The sequence below is a fragment of the Capricornis sumatraensis genome, chromosome 1 (genome assembly GCF_032405125.1).
Source record: "Capricornis sumatraensis isolate serow.1 chromosome 1, serow.2, whole genome shotgun sequence".
Classification (NCBI taxonomy): Eukaryota; Metazoa; Chordata; class Mammalia; order Artiodactyla; family Bovidae; genus Capricornis; species Capricornis sumatraensis.
This window is the reverse complement of record NC_091069.1, coordinates 99,371,137-99,392,281: the sequence shown is the minus strand read 5'-3', so window position 1 is coordinate 99,392,281 and position 21,145 is coordinate 99,371,137. Positions and strand designations below refer to the sequence as shown.

Genomic DNA, 21,145 nt, shown 5'->3' with positions numbered 1-21,145 from the left:
ACTGTAGGCTCTCAGGGGATGGTCCGTATTGTCTTACTGAGTGAGTGAGTGAAAGCTGCTCAGTCATGTCCGATTGTTTGCAATCCCATGGACTGTGGATCCATGGAATTCTCTAGGCCAGAATACTGGAGTGGGTAGCCTTTCCCTTCTCCAGATCTTCCCAACCCAGGGATTGAGTCCAGGTTTCCTGCATTACAGGTGGATTCTTTACCAGGTGAGCCACAAGGGAAGTCCAAGAATACTGGAGTGGGTAGCCTATCCTTTCTCCAGGGGATCTTCCCATCCCAGGAATTGAACTGGGGTCTCCTGCATTGCAGGCAGATTATTTGTCAACTGAGCTATGAGGGAAGCCTTCTTGGACACCCTTGACTTCTATATACTCTATAATAGTGTTGTTGGGTCAGTCAGAATTCGAGAAGTTTAAGGAAAGAAGAAAACAAAACAAGGTTAACCATTCAATTCAGTTTGAATCTTGCGCTTGCTCTTACGCCAAATGTGACTTTGCATGGTGGCTGTGAGCACATGAAGGGCTAGATGGTGGAAAGGACAGCTCACTAGGTGCAGCGAGAGACTGGGTGGTCTGCTCAATCACTGTGTCCACCTACGGCCGCCTGGGGGCTGCCCTGTGTGTGCTGGGGGCCGGGGAAGTCTGTGTTCCACTGGAGGTGGGTGGGTCGCTGGGGAAAGGGGAGAAGTGCTGTCTGGAAGGACTGGGGGCATTTCTTGACATTTCTGAATTTGATCTTCCTGATCGCAGTGATGAATTTTCTTTATTTGAAAATGTATTGTTTTAGAGTTTCTGCAATGTTTGTTCTAATTTACTTTATATTATTACACTTTTAATACTTTTCACAGTTTTTTAAACCTAGAAGTTAACTTAGATATTAGTACATTTTCAATTTTTATTAAAAATTTTTTTATTAGTGTATAGCTGATTGACAATGTTGTGTTAATTTCAGGTATACAGTAAAGTGAATCAATTATATATAAAGCCACTCTTTTTCAGATTTTTTTCCCCACATAGGTCATGACAGAGTATTGAGTAGAGTTCTCAGTGCTATACAGTAGGTCCTTGGTGGTTATTTTATTATATTAGTAGTATGTATGTGTTAATCCCAGATTCCCAATTCATCCTTCCCATTTTTCCCTTTGGTTACCATAAGTTTGTTTTCTATGTAAGTGAGTCTGTTTTGTTCCATGAATAAGTTCACTTGTATAATTTTTATATTCCACATCAGCGATATCAAATGGTATTTGTCTTTCTCTGACTTCACTTAGTTTGATCTCTAGATCCAGCCACATTGCTAAAAATGGCATTATTTCATTCTTTTTATGGCTAAGTAGAATTCTAAGTAGAATCTTCTTTATCTGTTCATCTGTTGACAAGCTGTGAGGAATTTTAAAAGAAGCCTATGGACTGTCTCTACTCAACAGTTTTTATTTTTTATTATTCTTTATTATTCAGCTTTTATTCTTTAACATACAAACCTTTTGGGGCACTGTTAAGTTGCTGAAGAATGAAACTCTCAGGCAAGGTCACAGAGTGGCTAAGATCCACTTCTCAAGTATTGTCTTTAAAAACATATACAGACAACACATGCTCATGGTCAAAAAGACAATTGAAAAAGAATATATAGAGATGAATTAAAAAGGTGAAACATAAAAGCCTAACATTGTGAGATAAATACTGTTAGTGTTTGGGTGGGTGTGGTTTTCTCAAAACACATTTACATTTTGGAAAAAGCATGCTTGGACTCTCCATGCTGTTTTATCACCTGCTTTTGCCTTTCAGCAGTATGTTGTGAGGGTCTTGTCCTGCTAAGGAACTTTTTCCTACAAAAGCTTTTTAATCATATGACATAGATGAGTTATTAAATCATGTTGGTATATTTGATTTTTTTCTTTTCTATTATTAACATCCCCCATACTAACATGCTTGTAGGAGAAGGCAATGGCACCCCATTCCAGTACTCTTGCCTGGAAAATCCCCTGGATGGAGGAGCCTGGAAGGCTGCAGTCCATGGGGTCGCTCAGGGTCGGACACGACTGAGCGACTTCACTTTTACTTTTCACTTTCATTCACTGGAGAAGGAAATGACAACCCACTCCAGTGTTCTTGCCTGGAGAATCCCAGGGACTGGGGAGCCTGGTGGGCTGCTGTCTATGGGGTCGCACAGAATTGGACACGACCGAAGTGACTTAGCAGCAGGGGATCCTACGCATCTCTTCCTTAGTCTTTCCTTGGAATAATTGCCAGAGGTCAAGGGCATCAGCGTATTTAAAGTTCTCGATTCTGTTACTCAATTAATCTAGGAAAGTGCTAGTCATGTGCACTCCCTCCAGCACTGTATGAACACCTTTTTCACCTTTTTCTCACACTTTCACCAGCATTGGGTTTTTTTACCTTTTTTTTTTTTTTTTAAGTGTTCTAATCTGATAACTGGAAAGGAGTCTTCTGTTGTCTTAATTTGCTTTAAGGACACTTTTTTTTGTGAAACCTCTGGCTTCCTATTCTGCCCCTTTGGGTTCAGCTTCTTGTCTTCTTTTGGTTAGTCATCATCAAACCAATCCTCTCTCAGAGTAACTTTTGCCAACCTAATTTCTGTGGTCTTTGACCTCATTTGATGTCTCTCAGCAAGCTCACTGAGTGTGTGGGGAGTTGAATGCTTTTGCTGACTTTCTACCATTTGAACAACCCAGAGCAAACTGAATCTTTTTATCTCCTTTTTCTCTATTAAATTTAGAGATAAGGACTGGCTGTCCATCCCACCACGTGATTGAACTGGGGACATAAAGGGAAAGGCTAGAGGAATGTTCTTTAAAAAGAAAAAAAGTAAAAATACCAAATGGTACTATTACTGTTGTTATTAATATGAAGTTCATATATAGCCTCACCTTATAAAGTGTCTAGTTTTCAGAGAGCTGCGTGCTGAAATTTTGATGATGTTGTTGAAATAGTTCTAAACTTGAAAAGAAAACATGGATGTGTTTCAACATATTTCTTTGTTCTTGGATTCAGCGGCACAGGGACATGGTTTGAAGATGGATCTGTCTTATTGCTTGCTTCTCTGCGTGTGGGGTCACATGCTAGCCTTCTCGTATCCCACGGTCACCATCCACTTGCTCTGCTCTGATCCCCAGTCAGAACTTTTCAAAGGCAGAGCCTTGTTTTATGCGTTCCTCTCTGTCCAGGACCTGGTTTGGGGTCTGACACCCTTTGAGGGGGGGCATAAACATTTTTTGAATGAGTCATTGGAAGCGAGCTAGGAACATTTTAACCCAACTCCCCAGGGAAATGAATATCCCAAGAGGAATTATGGAGCATTTTCAAAAATGGAGCTTTTTTCCTGGGGTGCACTGACTGTTTTCTTTGTTAAGTGTGGGTTGGTTTCTGTTTCTACTGAGTACAACTTTAAAGCTCTGAATGGGTGTGAAGCGGATGAATTCCAACCAGGGGTAGATCCAGGAAAATGGAGATGGTGACTTTAGTGAGTGCAAGTCCCATGGACTTGCCAGAAGTATGGAAGGCTTTACAGGGGGTACAGGATTTCACTGACCTCAGTGGTCGGCTGTTCAAATCAGGGTCAAGTACACGTTCAGCAGCAGTTTGAAGCTCATAGTGGATAAGTAATAATGATGGCAAACAACCAGTAGAGCACTTCCTTAATGTGGGACCCCCGGTTCTGAGTGCCTTCTGTATGAGGGAGTCTTTATTACCATCTTACTTTGCAGATTAAGAAATGGAAGCACAGAGATGTGATTTGCCTGAAGTCACATCAGCAGTTAGCGCACGCCTGGGGTTCATGACACAGCCTCACTCTAGAGTTCACGGGCTGCTGGACTCGAGGGATGATGAATGAAAACACGTGGTTCCTGTGCTTTTGAACAGATAGCACACAATTTAAAAGGCTTTAAAAAGGTTATTCAACCAAGTCTTTCCCTCTTTCTCATCAATAGGTGACTGTTACTAGTCTCTTCCACCTCGTTCTCGCTGTATCTGTCAGAGTTCTCTCTTTGGAGAGCCGGTGGGGGATTGATATGTACGTAGATGTATTAATATATAGGTATTGATATAGCTGTTTCAGTCTCCTGTTATATACGTGTCTGTCTATATCTATCTAGGAAGAGTTTTTTTTTTTAACTTTTTATTTTGCATTTGAATATAGGTGATTAATGGGCTTCTCCAGTGGCTCAGTGGTAAGGGATCCTCCTGACAATGCAGGAGATGTGGGTTCCTTCTCTGGGTTGGGAAGATCCCCTGGAGAAGGAAATGGCAACCCATTCCAGTATCTTCGCCTAGGAAAACCCATGGAGCTTGGTGGCATACAGTCCGTGGAGTCGCAAAAGAGTCGGACACGACTTGACTAAACGACTAATAGCTGGCTATTTTGTGATAGTTTCACGTGAACAGCCAAGGGACTCAGCCGTACATATATATGTATCCATTCTCCCCCAAACTTCCCTCCCATCCAGGCTGCCACGTAACACTGAGCAAAGTTCCCTGTGCTGCACAGGAGGTCCATGTTGGTTATCCATTTTAAACAGAGCAGTGTGTACACATCCATCTCATGCTCCCTAACTATCCCTTTCCCCCAGCCAGGAAGATTCTAATAATAAGGTATGGATTGGCTCATGCTATTATGGAGGCTTGAGGAGACCCAGGAAAGCAGATGGTATAGTTAGAAGGCCAGAGAGCAATGGTGTAGACTCCCGTCCAGTCCAAAGGCTTGAGAATCAGAGTTGCCAAGTGCAGAAGATGGACGTCCTTGATCAAGTTTTCAGGCGAAGTTAAATCAGTCTTCCTGTGCCTTTTTGCTCTATTTAGGTCCTCAAGGGATTGGAGGAAGCCCACCCACTCTGGAAAGGGGGCTATTTGCTGTACTCCGTTCACCAATTCAGGTGGTAATCTCTTTCAGAAACACCCTCACAGACACACCAGCTATCTGGAGGTTTCAGTTGACACAGAAAGCTAACCATCACACACTAAGGACATACACTCTTCTGTGCGTTGGTGCACGCTAAGTTGCTTCAGTCATGTCTGACTCTTTTTGATGCTATGGACTATAGCCCACCAGGCTCATTTGTCTATGAGCTTCTCCAGGAAAGAATACCAGAATGGGTTGCCATGCCCTCCTCCAGGGGATCATCCTGACCCAGGTCTCTTGCATTGGCAGGCAGATTCCTTTCCACTGAGCCACCAGGGAGCCCACGCTCTTCTGTACTTGGGTCTATATCTGCATCAAAAAAAGCTTCCTTTTAACCTTTTGCTGACTCAAGTTGTTTGCAGTCTTTTGCTGTTACAACTGATGTTGCAATGAGTAACAAATAGCCATGCCTCTGTCATTTTGCAGAAGTGCTAGCAAGAGTATTCGTTGGCTGCATTTCTAGAAGTGGAACTGCCAGGTCAAAGGCTGAGTGTGTTTGTGATTTGATGTATATGTCAAGATTTCCCACCTGTTACAACAGGTTGTAACAATTAACACCCCTGCCGGGAATGTTTGAGAGAATATTTCCTCATGTGCCTACCAAAATAGGTATGCTAGCAAACTGGTGGGTGTTTTTGTTGTTTTTAAATTTTTCATACCTTATATAACTGAGGATTTTTAGACTTTATTTTTTTAAAGATTTATCTTTCCTTTTTTTTTTTTTTAATGTGGGCCATTTTTTAAGTCTTTATTGAATTTGTTACAATGTTGCTTCTATTTTACCTTTTGGGTTTTTGGCCACAAAGCATATGGGATCTTAACTCCCTGGCCAGGGATCAAACCCATATACCCTGCATTAGAAGGTGAAGTCTTAACCACTAGACTGCCAGGGAAGTCCCTAGACTATTTTTGAAAGCACTTTTAAGTTCACAGCAAAATTGAGGGGAAGGTAAAGAGATTTCCCATATAACCCTTGCCCCACGTGTGTATAACCTGCTTCCTCCCTTCCCAGGGTGGTTCATTCCTTACAACTGATGAACCTACACTAACACACTGTCATCACTGAAAGTCCATAGTCTGCCTTAAGACTCACCCTTGGCATTGTATATTCTATGTGTTTAGACAAACGTAGGATGACACGTACCCGTCATTACAGTGTCACACAGGGCATTTCACTGTGCTTTACCTGTTCATCTCTCCTTCCAGCCCCTGGCAACCACTTAACTTTTTACTGCCTCCATAGGTTTGGGCTTCCATGGTTGCTCAGAAGGTAAAAAACCTGCCTGCAATGCAGGAGCCCCAGGTTTGATTCCTGAGTTGGGCAGATCTCCTGGAGAAGGCCGTGGCAACCCTCTCCAGTTTTCCTGTCTGGTGACTTTCAAGGAGAGAAGAGACTGATGAGTCAAAGCTCACGGGTTGCAAAAAGTCAGACACGACGGAGTGGCCAACAGTGGTTTCACTCTTTTGCCTCTTCAGAATGTAAATGTGATGTAGTCTTTTCAGCCTGACTTCTTCCACTTAGGATTTTGCACTGCAGATTTCTTCATGTCTCTTCATAGCTTGAGAGCTCATTTCTCTTCAGCACTGAATAACATTCCATCGTCTAAATGGACCACACTTAAATTATCCATTCACGCCCTGAATGGTATCTGGGCTGCTAGCAAGTTTTGACAATTATTAATAAAGCATCTATTAACCGTCCACCTGCAGGCGTTTGTGTGGATGTAAGTTTTCAGCCCCTTTGGATAAACATCAAGGAGAGTGACTGTAGGATCCTACAGTAAGAGTGTTTAGTTTTATAAGAAACTGTCAGACTGTCTTCCACAGTGGTGGCACTTTGTGCCTTCTCACCAGCTGTGACTGAGAATTTCTGTTGCTGCATGTCCCTGATGGGATCTGCTGTCAGTGTTGTGGATTTTGGTCGCTTTGCTGTTTAGCTGATAGGTTGCGTCCGACCCTTTTGGGACTCCATGGACTGTAGCCCACCAAGCTCCTCTGTCCATGGGATTTCCCAGGCAAGAGTGCTGGAGCAAGTTGCCACTGGTCATTCTAATATGTGTGCAGTGTCATTGAGGTCGTTTCAAAACCAGCTGTGATCACAGCAGTTGGTTTTTATGCCTTGTGGGTGTCTACCCATGGGGCAGCACGGTAGGGCAGAGCAATCTGGTAGCAGCCTTCGAGGATCACATGGAGGGGCCAGGCAGTAGCCTGAGTTGAGGGTGTGATAAACATGAAAGACACAGACGGCTGCTGAGACAGTGGCGAAGGGCTGGGTGTGAGTCACCTGGTGAGGGGGTGTCCTTGTGAGGAGGGGTGAGGTCTGAGGCAGAGGGGCAGCAGGATTTGAGCCCCTTGGAAGGAAGAGGAAGCTCAGTATGTGGGGGCTGAGTGAGTGGGAGGGAGCTTAGAGACGGAGGCAGGGGCCAGATCACGGTGGTGCAGACAGTGGTGGGGCCATGATGAGGAGCTTGGATTTCATTCTGAACTTGCCAGTCACAGGCTGGGGAGATGGTGCCCGCGTGTGCACAGCCTTACCTCCCAGACCACAAGTGTTCACTTGTGTGGCATTAGGCAGACCCAGTCCCTCTGTGTGAGCGCTGGGGGATGTTGTTTTATTTATGAGACAGTGGCAGGCTGGCACCCAGGATATGGCACTCTCTTGCCCAGCCCTGAATTCCTGGGTGTGTGACAAGCGACAGGTGCTCTGCCTGAACCTGGAGGCACAGACATTCCACAGAAGCACCCTCTACCCTCCCAGGAACGAAACTCGTGCACCAGGGACTTGCTTGGCATCTCAGCTTTTACTAAATTAACCAAGGGTTTTAAGAAATGGTTCTTGAGTGTTCAATCCAGGCTGAGCCTTGTGCTCAGTGCTTCTAGGGATGAGAGGAGGAGGAGGAAGGGGAAACCGAGAGAGGAAGACGGTGAGAAGTGGCTTCCAGTGCAGCTTCAAGACAGAATCGTGTGTCAATGCCAGAAGGCAGGCAGGAGTGGGCGGGGAAGGGGCCCAGCTGCTCTGGCTCCAGATGAGACGGGAGGCCTTGCAGAGCACCGTGGGAGCTGCCTGCAGCAGCTCGAGCTTCTCTTCTGTCCTTCTGTGGAGGAGCAGGTAACGTGTTCCTTCTGTCTTTAGGGGTGAAGAAAGGCCTCTTTCCTCAAGGCCACGGGGTAGGCCAAGGATGGAACTGGGACTGGCCCCTAACACTGAGCTCCCTGGGTGCCCAAACAGATCAAAATCCCTCAGCCTCATCACTGGAGGAGGGCTCTCTTTCTGTAGCCTGCATGCTCTTTCACTCTGGCCTCTTTGGTTCCATTATTATGGAGTTGCTCTGTTTCTGAGTCTGGAGTGTTGGCAGGACCCTGCAGAAGGGCTGGACCACACCCTCAAATGCCTGATGGCAGGGCTCGAAGCTCAGAGATGCTTCCATCTTGTGAAGAAACACAAGGAACTGAGGTCAGGTGTTTTCGGGTGGGCTCTTGGGATCGTCCCTAGGGCACACTGGTCATTTCCAAGTGGGAATTAGTGTGTGTGTGTGTGTGTGTATGTGTGTGTGTAGGTGATGAGTCTGGAATGAAGGCTTTAGGAACTGCTGATCAAGAAGATGTGTTCAGGGATGTGGGTTTCCATGGAGATAGGACCACCTGGGTGGGAAGTCAGACAGCTGGGAGATCAGTTAACATCTCAGGGAGCTTTGCCTCCTGGTCCAGGGAGGGGAGGGCAGGGTTTGTTACTGAGGAGAAGGGACTCTGCAGGTGAATTCCACGTGCTTGACCCAAACAGAGTGGCCTAAATGAACACAATATGGGGCAGAGACTGGGACTGTCTAGTAATAAAGTGTTAAATAGTCACTCAATTTTATCTGACTCTTTGTAACCCATGGACTGTAGCCTGTCAGGTTCCTCTGTCCATGGAATTCGCCAGGCTAGAAGACTGGAGTGGGTTGCCATTTCCTTCTCCAGGGGATCTTTCTGACCCAGGGAGAGAACTCAGGTCTCCCACACTGTAGGCAGATTCTTTACCATCTGAGCCACCAGGTAAAAGATGGTGGCAGTGAAAGGAATGCGTACAAAGGGCAAGTCCAGAAACATGTTTATAAATCTAGAACTGCATCTGTACTAACTGTAATTGAGCTCTCTATTTTAGGGTTCATAGACTTTTAGGCTTTTCTGATATCTGTGTTCAATCTGTCTATGACAATGATATGACCAGCTTTAAAGACTAAAATTTCAGTGAGAATATTAGCAAGCTTGACGTCTGAAGGCTTCAGGCATTTCCAGTATCAGAGAACAAATGAATGATGATACTGCTAGAGAACTAGGTGATGGTGTGATTATGTCTTTTGTGGAAGTTTGCCTTTTTTTTTTTTTAATCATTTGAGGGAAAATGATTGGAAATGGACACACACAGTTGCACATCATCCTCTTTTATCCAGAGATGCTGGATCTCTTGACAACGGTTGAGGTTGGCAGCATTGCTTTCATGACGGTATCCACTCCGTCAGTTATGCCAACAACATATTCCAACGTGGTCACAGAGCCAGCACATTCCACAACCATGAATATGACCCCGAAGATTGTTGTGGTTTCCCTCGTTTCATTCCTGGACTTAGTGAGAGGGCAGACTTGACCGGAAATCTGGGACAACTTTTCTCAGACCTTTTATTACCTGGCTCTCACTCGCTGGCCCTTTGATCTCTTTGCTCTGGGCTGATTTTTCATTGTCCTGTCCTGGAGGGGCCTAAAGAGCCTCCAACTCCTGAATGAGCCAGGATCAGCCACCATCCTGCCCTTCCTGGCAACATCTGGGTGCTTTACAGACCTCTCCTGTGCTCTGTACACAGGCTTTACTATTTTCAATGTGTCCAAAGGGAGATGGGGCTCAGGACTGGCAGGGACAGGCGGCTGCCCCCTCCCGACGATGGCTGCCATCTCCCGACGATGGCGGATGAATGGGAGCATCATCAGTCGGGCTCCCAGTTGAGCTTCACGCTTCATTGTGCTGACATGATAATGAGACTCCAGGAGGCAGAGTGCTAGTCAGTGAGTGGCTCTTTCTGCAATGTATTTGTACTTCTATTTGTAGAAGTGCTGAATCTGTCAGAGTTTGTTCACATGAGAAATATAATTAAGGCTCCTGTCTACCGTTTCTGATGAGAGTTTTAAAAAGGCATTATGTGCAGGGTTTTTTTCTAGCCTCTGAAATGACCTGTTGATAATTTTTAAGCTGAAATCAATACCATATATGCAATAAAGTAAAAATTCAACCATAGTAGGAACTCCATAGATATTTCTCTGGAAGGTTTTAAACATCCCCTGCCTGAAATAGGTGAGAGAAACCTGGTTTCACAGATCGTACCATCTATCTGTTAATGAATAATCTGTACATCGATAAGATAATAGAGGACAAATGTTAATGAATATGTAGAGAAAAGGAAACACTTGGACACTGTTGGCTGGAAGGTAAATGGGTGCAGCCACTTTGGAAAACAATATGGAGCTTTCTCAAAAAGTTAAAAGTTGAACTAGCACATGATCCAGCAATTCCACTTCTGGGTGTATATCCAAAGGAAATGAAATTGGCATCTCAAAGAGAAACCTATGTCCCCATGCCCCTGCAGCATTATTCACGATAGCCGTGACATGGAAGCTATCTGTTTGTCCGTAGATGAATGGATAAAGAAGGTGCGGTATATACTGGACATACAATATTATTCAGCCATGAGAAAGGGAATCCTGTCTTTGGCAAGAACATAGCTTGAGGACATTAAGCTAAATGAGATAAGCCAGACAGAAAGACAAATACTGTATGATATCACATACAGTCCAAAAATGTGAAACTCAGAGAGACAGAGAGTTAGAGTGGTACTGCCAGGGGCTAGGGAGTAAGCGAATTGTGGAGATGTTGGTCAAAAGGTACAAACTTCCAGTTATAAGATGAAGAAGTCTGGGGAATGTCCCTGGTGGCCCAGTGGTTAAGATTCTGCCTTCCAATGCAGGGGGTGTGGGTTTGATCTCCAGTTGGGAAGCTAAGCTCCCACATGCCTTGGGGCCAAAATACCGAAACATGAAACAGAAGTAATATTGTAACAAATGCAGCAAAGACTCTTAAAAAGGGATCCACATTAAAAAAAAAAAAATCTTTAAAAAAGAAACAAATTTGGGGATCCATTATGCAGCATTGGAAAAGACCCTGATGCTGGGAAAGATTGCAGGCAGGAGGGGAAGGGGGCAACAAAGGATAAGATGAGCAAACTCTGGAAAACAGTGCAGTCCATGGGGTTTCAGAGAGTTAGAAACGACTTAGCCACTGACCACCAGCAAATGGACAGCATGCTGATTGTCGCTAATGTATTACATACTTAAAAGTTGCTAAGAGAGTAAACTTTGAAGGTTCCCACCACAGAAAAAAGAAGTGGTAATTATGTGATGAGGTGGAGATATTAGCTGACAGTATGGTGGTTATATTTGTCAGTATTAAAACGTACCGACACACTGTACAGCCGTAAACTTACACCAATGTAATATGTAAATTGTATTTTGATTAAGCTGGAAAACAAGCAACATAATAAACTGTAAAATTATGTTCAAAAAATTACAGCGTTTCTTTCCTGGAGAGAAAATATATGATTCTTGTCAGAGGTGATGGAATGGGTATCTATTTGACTTGTTGATTTAAAAAAATCTTATGTGATACTTGCCATGACAACCTCTTTCGAACACATTTCCCTCAAGGTTTAAGCACTTCTCTAGAGGAACACAGAGGGTTACTGAGCTGACTCATAGGGAGGAGAGGTTACATTTTTGCTATTATTGTGATGATGTGGGAAATCGCACTCCACCTCACTCACCAGGCTTAAATATTTCTCATCAACCTCAAATTCTGAGATTTACTTAACTGCGAGATCAGAGTTCTAAGATTTCCCGCCCCCTCCCCCCCCCCCCCCAACCAGTTATAATACTGAAGAAATTTAGGTAATGGGGACATGGTGGATAGAAACTAGGTTCATAGGAAAGTGAAAAATGCTGGGGTGGGGTGGAGGAGGGGTGGTGGAGACAGAGACTTCCTTTAGTCTGGAACTGATATCTGGATCATAAACTGTTGTTCCAGGGAAAACTTTTGGGTGTGAACAAGCCCCTGGAGCTGGACTCTCTCCCTCTGCCTGGCCCCTGTCTGTCCCGTCAGTGTAGAAATTGGTGTGGCTGCATTAGGGACCCACTCAGCTACAAATAGAGAGAACAAACATCACCCTCTATGACGTAGGTCAGTGATTGTCCCTCTTGATTGCCTGTTGGAATCACCTGGGAGCCTTAAGAAATATCGGTGCCTCAGCCCCAGCCCCGGAGAAGGCAATGGCACCCCACTCCAGTGCTCTTGCCTGGAAAATCCCATGGACGGAGGAGCCTGGTGGGCTGCAGTCCATGGGGTCCCTAAGAGTCGGACACAACTAAGCGACTTCACTTTCACTTTCACGCACTGGAGAAGGAAATGACAACCCACTCCAGTGTTCTTGCCTGGAGAATCCCAGGGACAGCAAAGCCTGGTGGGCTGCCGTCTGTGGGGTTGCATAGAGTCGGACACGACCGAAGCGACTTAGCAGCAGCAGCAGCAGCCCCATCCCGAGAGGTTCTGATGGAATAAGACTGAGACACAGCCTGGGGAGAGTGATTAAAAGAAAAAAAAAACTCTCTGGGAGTAGCTGGTCTAATGCGGGCTGAGAACCACTGACCCGGGAAATAGACAGCTGTAATTTCTGTAAATTGCCCAAGTCAACAAGAAGCTGGCTAGCACAAGAGTTGTCCTGAGTGATTGCTAAATCCCTCTGCTGGGGGAATTTAGGTCCATTTCCCAGAAAGCTTATCCCTGGACATGATTGCGGGCTCTCTGTCCTAACCGTGTGATTTGAATTTTCTAAGGGACTGTGGATATAAGCAGTGTGAATGGGGGTGCTTTCATTCATCGGGCAAAGATGTAAACATCGGCTCTGCTCCAGCTATGGCCCGTCAGGGGATGAGATTACCTTTAGGCATCTGATGAGTATCAGGGAGAGAAGAAGTCAGCCATACAGAATCTGGGGTGTGGTGCTACAAGGAGGCAGAGGGGAAGCCAAGGGCTCAGAGGAGGTGGAGATGGTCACCCTGGCTTCCTCTGGTTGGGGGGCATACCCTAGAATGCCCTCTGAAAGGGGCACACAATGTAGACGATGGATGTGGGAAGAGGAGGAAAAGGAGGAGGAGGAGGGAGTCTTGAGCTGGAGGAGGAAGAAGGATGACATTCTGGGTAGAAAGAATGAGGGAGAAATGGGAAAACTGGCAAGGAGACTGGTATGCGATTTGACCTCAGCCTGGAAGCATCCAGGCAACAGGGCACTTTGTCAGAAAGATGGAGTCGAGGGAGACAGGGCAGGTCTGGAACAAGAGCAAGGGCTCTGGGCTTTATCCAGAGGAGTAGGGCATCCTGCGAGGGTGGGGTTTGACTGCCAAGACCGAGCAACAGGCAAGTCGGGGCTTGCCTAGCATTATTTATCCAGCTAATCTGGATGCTCTAGAAGAGAAGTCTTGGTATAAACATCTCATTTGACAAAATGAGAAAAAAGCCCGTTTAGGTTGTGCACGTCCGTTCTGCAGCCACAAGGTGGGTTTTGCATCAGGGTGGGTCAGACTTCTCCTTGTCACTACCTTATCCATCTCTCCTTTGCTCTACTTTTTTCTTCCCCAGTCCTCCTTCTGAGGGAGAATTTGAAGAGCTTCCCATACAGGTAATCTTGTCTCAAATAGTAACAGTGAAACTGAGAATAAAAAGATTCTCCGGTCATTAAGAGGTTTGATGGTTTGCACAGTATTTATTTCATTTTTGGTCACGTTGACTCTTATGTAAATATGGTAACTGCTTGTTTAAAAGTTCTTTTCACAATACAATAATCACATTGAAAGGTCAGTCAGGTTTTGGCACAAATGGCCAACGTGCTTCTGCCAATGATGGTTCTGGATTAATTTTATTGCCTCTAAAAGCTCATCAATATACTTTGAGAATTTTATTCCTAAGAAAGTGTTCCTAGTGATTCTGTCTAAAAGGGAAGAAAGAGAGGGAGTGATTTCTCTATAATTGAGATAACTTTGTCTAAGTCTGATTTTAAGTCATCTCAGAGGTAGAACGGATTGGTCGTTAGCAGAGGCAGGGGGTGGGGAGGATAAAAATGGGTGAAGGGGTCAAAACGTAGAGTTCCAGTTATAAAATAAACAAGTTCTGGGATGTCACATACAGCATAATGACCGTAGTTAAGAATATTGCATGTTTGAAAATTGCTAAGAGGTTAGATCTTATCACAGGAAAAGAAATTTGTAGCTGTGGGTAGTAATGGTTATCACTAGGCTTGTGATCATTTTGTAATATATACAAATATTCAGTCATTTTGTTGTACATCTGAAACTAACATAGGATGTCAATCATATTTCAGTAAGAATATTAATTTGCATCATGTTCGAGACATTGGAGAATTCCTCCCTTCTTCGCCCCCCCGCCCCCGCCCCACACACAATCATCCTGAAAACTCTTGGGTCCACTTTTTCTCTTAGCAGAAGAAAGGGATGAAATCACATTAGCCGACTTTCTATGCTTGTTCCTAGTGTTTTCTATATTACAAGGCTGACATATTTCTAGATAAATTTGCATATCTATAGTTGATCAGTTTTGCTTCTTACTGTTCTCATGTGTAATCCATATACATATATGTATATAGCATAATTCATAGTCCCATGGCAATAGGTATTTGACCTAGTTTGAAAGAATCTGATCACAAAGGAGGAAAGAAAAAAATTACTTTATAAAGGGAAGGCTTATTTGCATATGAATGATAGCTGTGTAACAAAGTCAGGAGATAAAATATTGTAACGTCTTAGTTTTAAATATTTGGGCAATATTTCCAATATCTTCCTGTTTTCTTATCAAACCACATGTCCAGTTTTGGACTGGAAAGACATCTTTACTCTATGCTTGAAATCATAACACCTTCCCCACTTGTCTTTTGGGACCAAAAATAACTGCACAAAGCACCTACTATGCGCCAGCTGCAGCAGTAAGCACTTTACTTATATGTCCACCATCCGGGCCAGGTGGGCTCTGTTATCCCCATGTGACTGTTGGGAAACTGAGGCTGACATAGCCCTGTTGGAAAGGGCAGAGGTGGAGGCACCTTGAGCCTCCAGTGTGAAGTGTTTATGAATTCACACTGCTCACGGCATCCCCACCACACACATCTGTGGCTTCATTCTCCTGTTGACATTACAACAGGATGCTTGCGTATGTTACTGTTGGTTACCTCCGACATCTCAGATCTCTAAACAGTTGCCACTCTCTTACTTCAGTCACTTCTGCACTCATAGAGCCATCTTCCAGTCTCCATCCTAATCTTCTCGTGTGTTCCTGCTTCCTTACTTCTTTAGGTGAACCTTGCTGTGTTCCACAAAGGACTCGAAGCAGCTTGTTGCTTGTGGAAATATTTGTCCAAGTCTGTATGGCCCCTTGGGGATGTGTGATGTGGGTTTCTCAGAAATACCGCTGTGTGTCGGGGCAGGTGGGCACAGCTGAGCAGGAAACATCCTGAGCACTCAAGTTTCAAGAATTACTCTCATTTAATGAGACCTTGAAAAGGGGCTAAAACTGTTACCTCTTGGGAGTTTTTCATCACAGTCATGGTAAAGGATGTGTTTGGGAAGTATTAATATCATGAAAAGAAATACAGACACAATTCTCTTAAAATTGCTCCAAGTAAGCATACAGCTCAGTACCAAGGAAATGTTTATAAGAAGGTAATGGTAAAAGCTGTAATTTGGTGCTGCAGTTAGAACTTTCTTTCAATAATTCAAGCGTATCTAGTTAAAACATAAGCTCCTTATGGCACTTCAAAGTTATGCCTTTAACCACAGAGGCCTCTCAATCACTTTGTGATGTCATGCCAAGCTGGGATATTCACTGTGGAAACCAAATTGCACTTTCTTTCTTTGTGTGGTGAGTACTTTAAAAAAAAAAAAATTGGGGTATAGTTGCTTTACAATGTTGTGTTGGTTTCTGCCATACAGTGAAATGAGTCAGCTGTATACATATATGCCTTCCCTCTTGGACCTCCCTCCCAAGTGCCCCCACCACCATCCCACCCCTCCAGGTCATCACAGAGCACCAAGCTAAGCTCCCTGTGAAGCACAGCAGCTTCCCACTAGCCATCTACTTTACACATGGTGGTGTGTACTCGTCAGTGCTCCCCTCCCAGTTCATCCCTAGCTGTGGCCATATGTCTGTCCTCTCTGTCTCCATTTCCGCCCTGCAGATAGGTTCATCTGAATTGTTTTTCTAGATTCCACATATATGCATTGATATATGTCATCGAGGTTTCTTTCCAGAAGCTAGTCTGATGTAGAGAAATTTAAAACAATAACCTGGCAATAGCAGAAAAAACATATTTTCTAAGTCTCAGCAGATTAAAGAATAGGCAACATAAGAGAAAGACAAATATCGCGCTTCCTTTGATCTGCTGAAAATCGGAAGATAAATTTCGTGCAGCCGGCGGGTTAATGTTTTAAATCACTGCGTCAGACTAACTTCTGGAAAGGAGGCCCAGTGACACAGTTGCACGATGTGACTGTAACTTTCCCGAAGTGCCAGGCGTTGAGAGCACCCTCTCGGCCTTGGCGTGGACAGAATCTGGGACATCTTGGCAGAAGTCCCATGACGAGAGCAGACCCAGAAATCTTGGCCGTAAACCACTCTCACGGTCATAAACCATTCATAAGCCCTCTGTGGGGGCTCCTGTGGGAACTTGGGACCAGAAGTGTAGTCCTGCGGTGGCTCAGTTGGGACACCCCTGCCCCCAGGTCTCCGGGTTTTCGTTTCATTCACCTTCGCCTGCTTGGTTGGCCTTGTCCGCCTGCATCTCTGGAGGATTTAACGTGAAAACATTTTAGCATGGAGACTTGGATGTATGTGTTGTGTGAGTGTGTATGTTGTGTGTGGGTGGGGGGGAGGGGATGTGTTTGCTGTGTGTATGTTTTGCGTATGCTGTATGAGTGTGTGACTGTGTTGTGTGTGTATTGTAGGTTGTGACTATTTTGTATATGTTGTATAAGTGTGTGTTTTATGTGTGTGTGGTATGTTGTGTGGCTGTTTTCTATGTGTTTTGTGTGAGGGTGTATTGAGTGTGTGTTGTGTTGTATCTTTTGTGTGTGTTATACCTGTGTATACTGTGTGAGTATGTAGGTATTTGTTGCATGATGTTTGGTGTATGTGTTATGAATGTGTGTGTTTGTGTGTGTAATTGCATGTTGTGTGACTGTGTGCTGTGTGACTGTTCTGTATGTTGTGTGCATGTGTATATTTTCTGTGGCTTGTGTGCACTTTGTGAGTGTTTCACATGTGCGTGTGAGCGTGCTGTGTGCATGCCCAGTGCCTGGCTCCGCTTGCCTGAGTGCCAGGTAAACAACTGTGAGATGGAGGAAAAGCCCAGTTCCTGCCCTGTGGAGCCGGTGGTGCCAGTTCCCAGCTGAGCCAGCAGGCTGCCGAGGACGGGGCCTGCGTTGTGCTGACTCTTCTGCCCTCAGTGTCCTTCACAGGGAGGCGGCGCTGGGGGAGACCAGCGCAGGGGTGCAGTGGGGGTGTGTGCTGTGTAACTGGGCGCGGCTTCGCTCTCGGGCCCAGACTCCTCGAGGCAGACACTTGTTTCCCAGCTTCACGTCTCCCAGTCTGTGCAAGTCCCTTCCTTATCGCCTTCGCAGTTCACTGGCTGTCCACACCCTGCAGGATGTGGGCTCCACGGTGGGGGGGTTCTGATTTGTTCCCGGATCCATCCTAGATCCTAGCACACTGCCCGGCAGGGAGCGTGAGCCCCATAAATGTTTACTGAATGGGCACAGGTCAGGATCAGTAAGTTCCAGCATGTGTGTCCAAGGTCAAGGTTTTCAGTTTGGTGCCGGCGGCATTACTATATTTGCCACTGAGCCTATTTTTATTCTCAGTAACTCCTGGGAAATGGCCTTTCAGAGCATCCCCTCAGGCTTCCTCTGGTCCTCTCGGGGGGTGCGCGTCTGCAGGGGTGGTGGAGGAAGGACCTCCGCTCACACACCCCGCAGGGATGTCTCATTCTTCTGGGTCAGGTGGCAGCCTGTCCTTGGCTCCTTGTGGTCTCTGGTGCCCCGTGCGTCTGCTGTGGTGTGACAGGTCTTATCAGGTGCGGGGCAAGAAGCTGCTGGGTGCCAACAGCCATGGGCCTTCCTATTGCCCCCCAGATATGAGGCCCCTGGACTCCAGCCTCCTGGTTCCGGAAATCCTTGGTGGCTTCTCCCTCTCTGCTGGTCATGGCTCCCTGGCTCTGTGACTGCCCGCCCCCCCCCCCCCCCCCAAGTGCCCGGCTAGAAGCCAGGTCTCACTCTGAGCCCACCTCTCTGGGGAACTTCTACCTCCCAGACCACCCCAGGGGAAGAGACCACAGCCCAGTGACCACAGGTTTCTAGCCCCACTTTCAGACTTAACCGTCAGAGCTAAGCTCTTGCTTCCTCCTCTTCCGCTTTCTGCAGGCTCTTCCCATAACCACTGGCCGTGTCCACCCCACCCTAGCCCAGTCCTGCTCACTCTCTGGTGTGTAAGTCCACTCTTCTTCCCTGATTTTTGAGAAGTAAAGACCAGTTTGAAGAGTTGCAAATAATTCCTTTTTGCCTCTTGACAAAGTCTGGAGTCTTTCCCACCACATTTGAAGATACATCTTGCAATAGATGATGTCATAGTTACTTGTCAGCATTTTTTTTTCTTTCCTATTGCACATATCACAGTTAAGGACCTTTTAGCCTAGGCTATAGCCTGGCCATGACCTTAAACTCTACTGTGGAGTTCAAAGACGAGCAATGCCTTCTTTATTCCAGCCTTTGTCTTCCTTTCCTTAAGGTAATGGGTGCCTCTCATTCAAAGGTAGGAAGCTGCCAGGCAACCAGAAACAATGAGAGAGTGACCTAGAAAGAATATAGTTGTTTAATACAACCCTACCTCAGATACGGCCCCCACTACTGAGGCAGGGGAAGGTTAGCTGAGGACGCAGAGGAACATGGCGGAGTGGCCATCCTCATAGCTTTGGAGGATGACGACTGGGAGCATCCCCTGGAGGCTTGCTCTTAGCTCCTCCCCAACTATCTGGAAGGATCAGTGCATGTTATTTAGCAGGTGCTATCTTCTGTCTGCCAAACAACTTGGTAGGAAAACCATACTAGAGCATTTTCTCTTACAACTTCTGTATCATCTCCGCATGAAGGATAATTCTTTTTTTTTTTGATGTGGACCATTTTAAAAATCTTAAAAAATTTTTTTTATTTTTATCTTTTTTTAACACTAAAAGCATTTTGTATTGGATATAGCTGATTAACAATATTGTTGTAGTTTCAGGTGAACAGTGAAGGGACTCAGCCATGCATATACATGTGTCCATTCTCCCCCAAGCCCTCCTCCTATCCAGGCTGGAGCATAACATTGAGCAGAGTTCCATGTGCTATACAACAGGTTTTTGTTGGTTATCCATTTTAAATATAGCAGTGTGTACATGCCCTTCCCAAAGTCCTGAATTATCCCTTCTCCCTGGCAACCATGAGTTCATTTTCTATCTGTGAGTCTCTTTGTTTTGTAAGTAAGTTCATTTATATCATTTCGTTTTAGATTCCACATATAAGGGATGTCATATATTTCTCCTTCTCTGGCTTACTTCACTCAGTAGGACCCTCTTTAGGGCCATCCATGTGGCTGCAAATGGCCTTATTTCATTGTTTTAAATGGGTGAGTAATATTTCATGGTATATATGTACCAGGATGTGAACCATTTTAAAAAAGTCTTCTTTGACTTTGTAATGATTTCCCCTCTGTTTTATGTTTTGGCTTTTCAGCCTCGAGGCATGTGGGATCTTAGTGTCCCAAACAGGGCTCTTTGCCTGCACTGGAAGGCAAAGTTTCAACGCCTCGACCACCAGGGAGGTCCCCACTGAAGAATAATTCTTAGGTGGGGTTTTGTCTGGCACAAACAGTATCTCCATCCTCCTTGCTCATAGATCTTGGTAACCTTATTTTTGTTTCTTGGAGTGAGAATTTCCCCAGGAAGTAAAGGGAAGGATTTCTGATGTGTGTTGAGAGCAGTCACAAAGATAGGCTCAGAATTAATAAGACATTTCACAGCCAGAGTGTACATTGGTATACAGGTGAGGGGCAGGAGTCAGGAAGATGTTTACAAAGGAGAAGCCCTAAATGTGAAGTGCTTCCAGCCCCACTGCGGTACATATTGCTCAGCCAGGTCAGCCAGTGTGGTTGTGTCAAGCCCTTCTTGTGGTCTTGACTGTAAAATATCAAGGCAGAGTTCACATGCATAAAGACAAGGTCTAAAAAGAATGCTCACTTTCTCTGTGCTTTTAAAGGAAAGCTGAGCAAAGCCAAGAGGGTCTCCTGGGGGCCCATCCATGATAAAAAAGAAAACAAATCTGTGATGCTTGAGATGCTGCAAGACTTGGCATTTGAAGTAGTTCTGCTGGAAGATTTATTACTGGATAAGTCACAAATTTTGAATGAGAAATGGAATCAAGTCAAGGGTTGAACAAGCAGACCACAAGGACAAACCAAAGAAAACAGTGCTTTCTTCTCCAACTAGTAGGTTAGTTATAAGGGACGAGTTAAGAGGTTTATAACCATTTTTTAAAATTGAAGTATAGTTAATTTACCATGTGTGAGTTTCTGCTGTACAGCACAGTGATTCATTTATACATGTTGTTGTTCAGTCACTAAGTCCTGTCTGACTCTTTGCAAGCCCATGGACTGCAGCACACCAGGCTTCCCTGGCCCTCACTGTCTCCAGGTGTCTGCCCAAGTTCATGTCCACTGAATAGGTGATGCCACTTTAGAAGAAAAAAGAAAAAGATCCTGCAGGATGCAATGAAGTTCCGCTGTGCTGCAACTAAGGCCCAACACAGCCACATAAACAAAAACAAGCCCCCCAAAAGCCCTTATAAAAAAAATCCAAATTCGCAGGCACTCCCTATAGAGTCTGCTCAGGAGACAGGACCATAGAAGTCCAGGAGACTCTGGCGCATAGCCAGGCATGGGCCCTCTGGGTCTGCTCTGGGTTTGAAGGCACTATGCTTCAGTAAATAGCGTCAACAGTGTCATTCTCTTCTCAGCCCACTTGTGAGCCCAGGAGGCAAAGCCAGGGTTG

At 45.1% G+C, this 21,145-nt stretch overlaps 1 protein-coding gene across 3 annotated transcripts in view; it reads left to right on the top strand.

Annotated features, from left to right (window-relative positions):
• The window catches only part of IL1R1 (interleukin 1 receptor type 1), a 98,549-nt gene that overhangs the window by 7,728 nt on the left and 69,676 nt on the right, over nt 1–21,145 (top strand). The gene's annotated exons all lie outside the window — the stretch shown is intronic.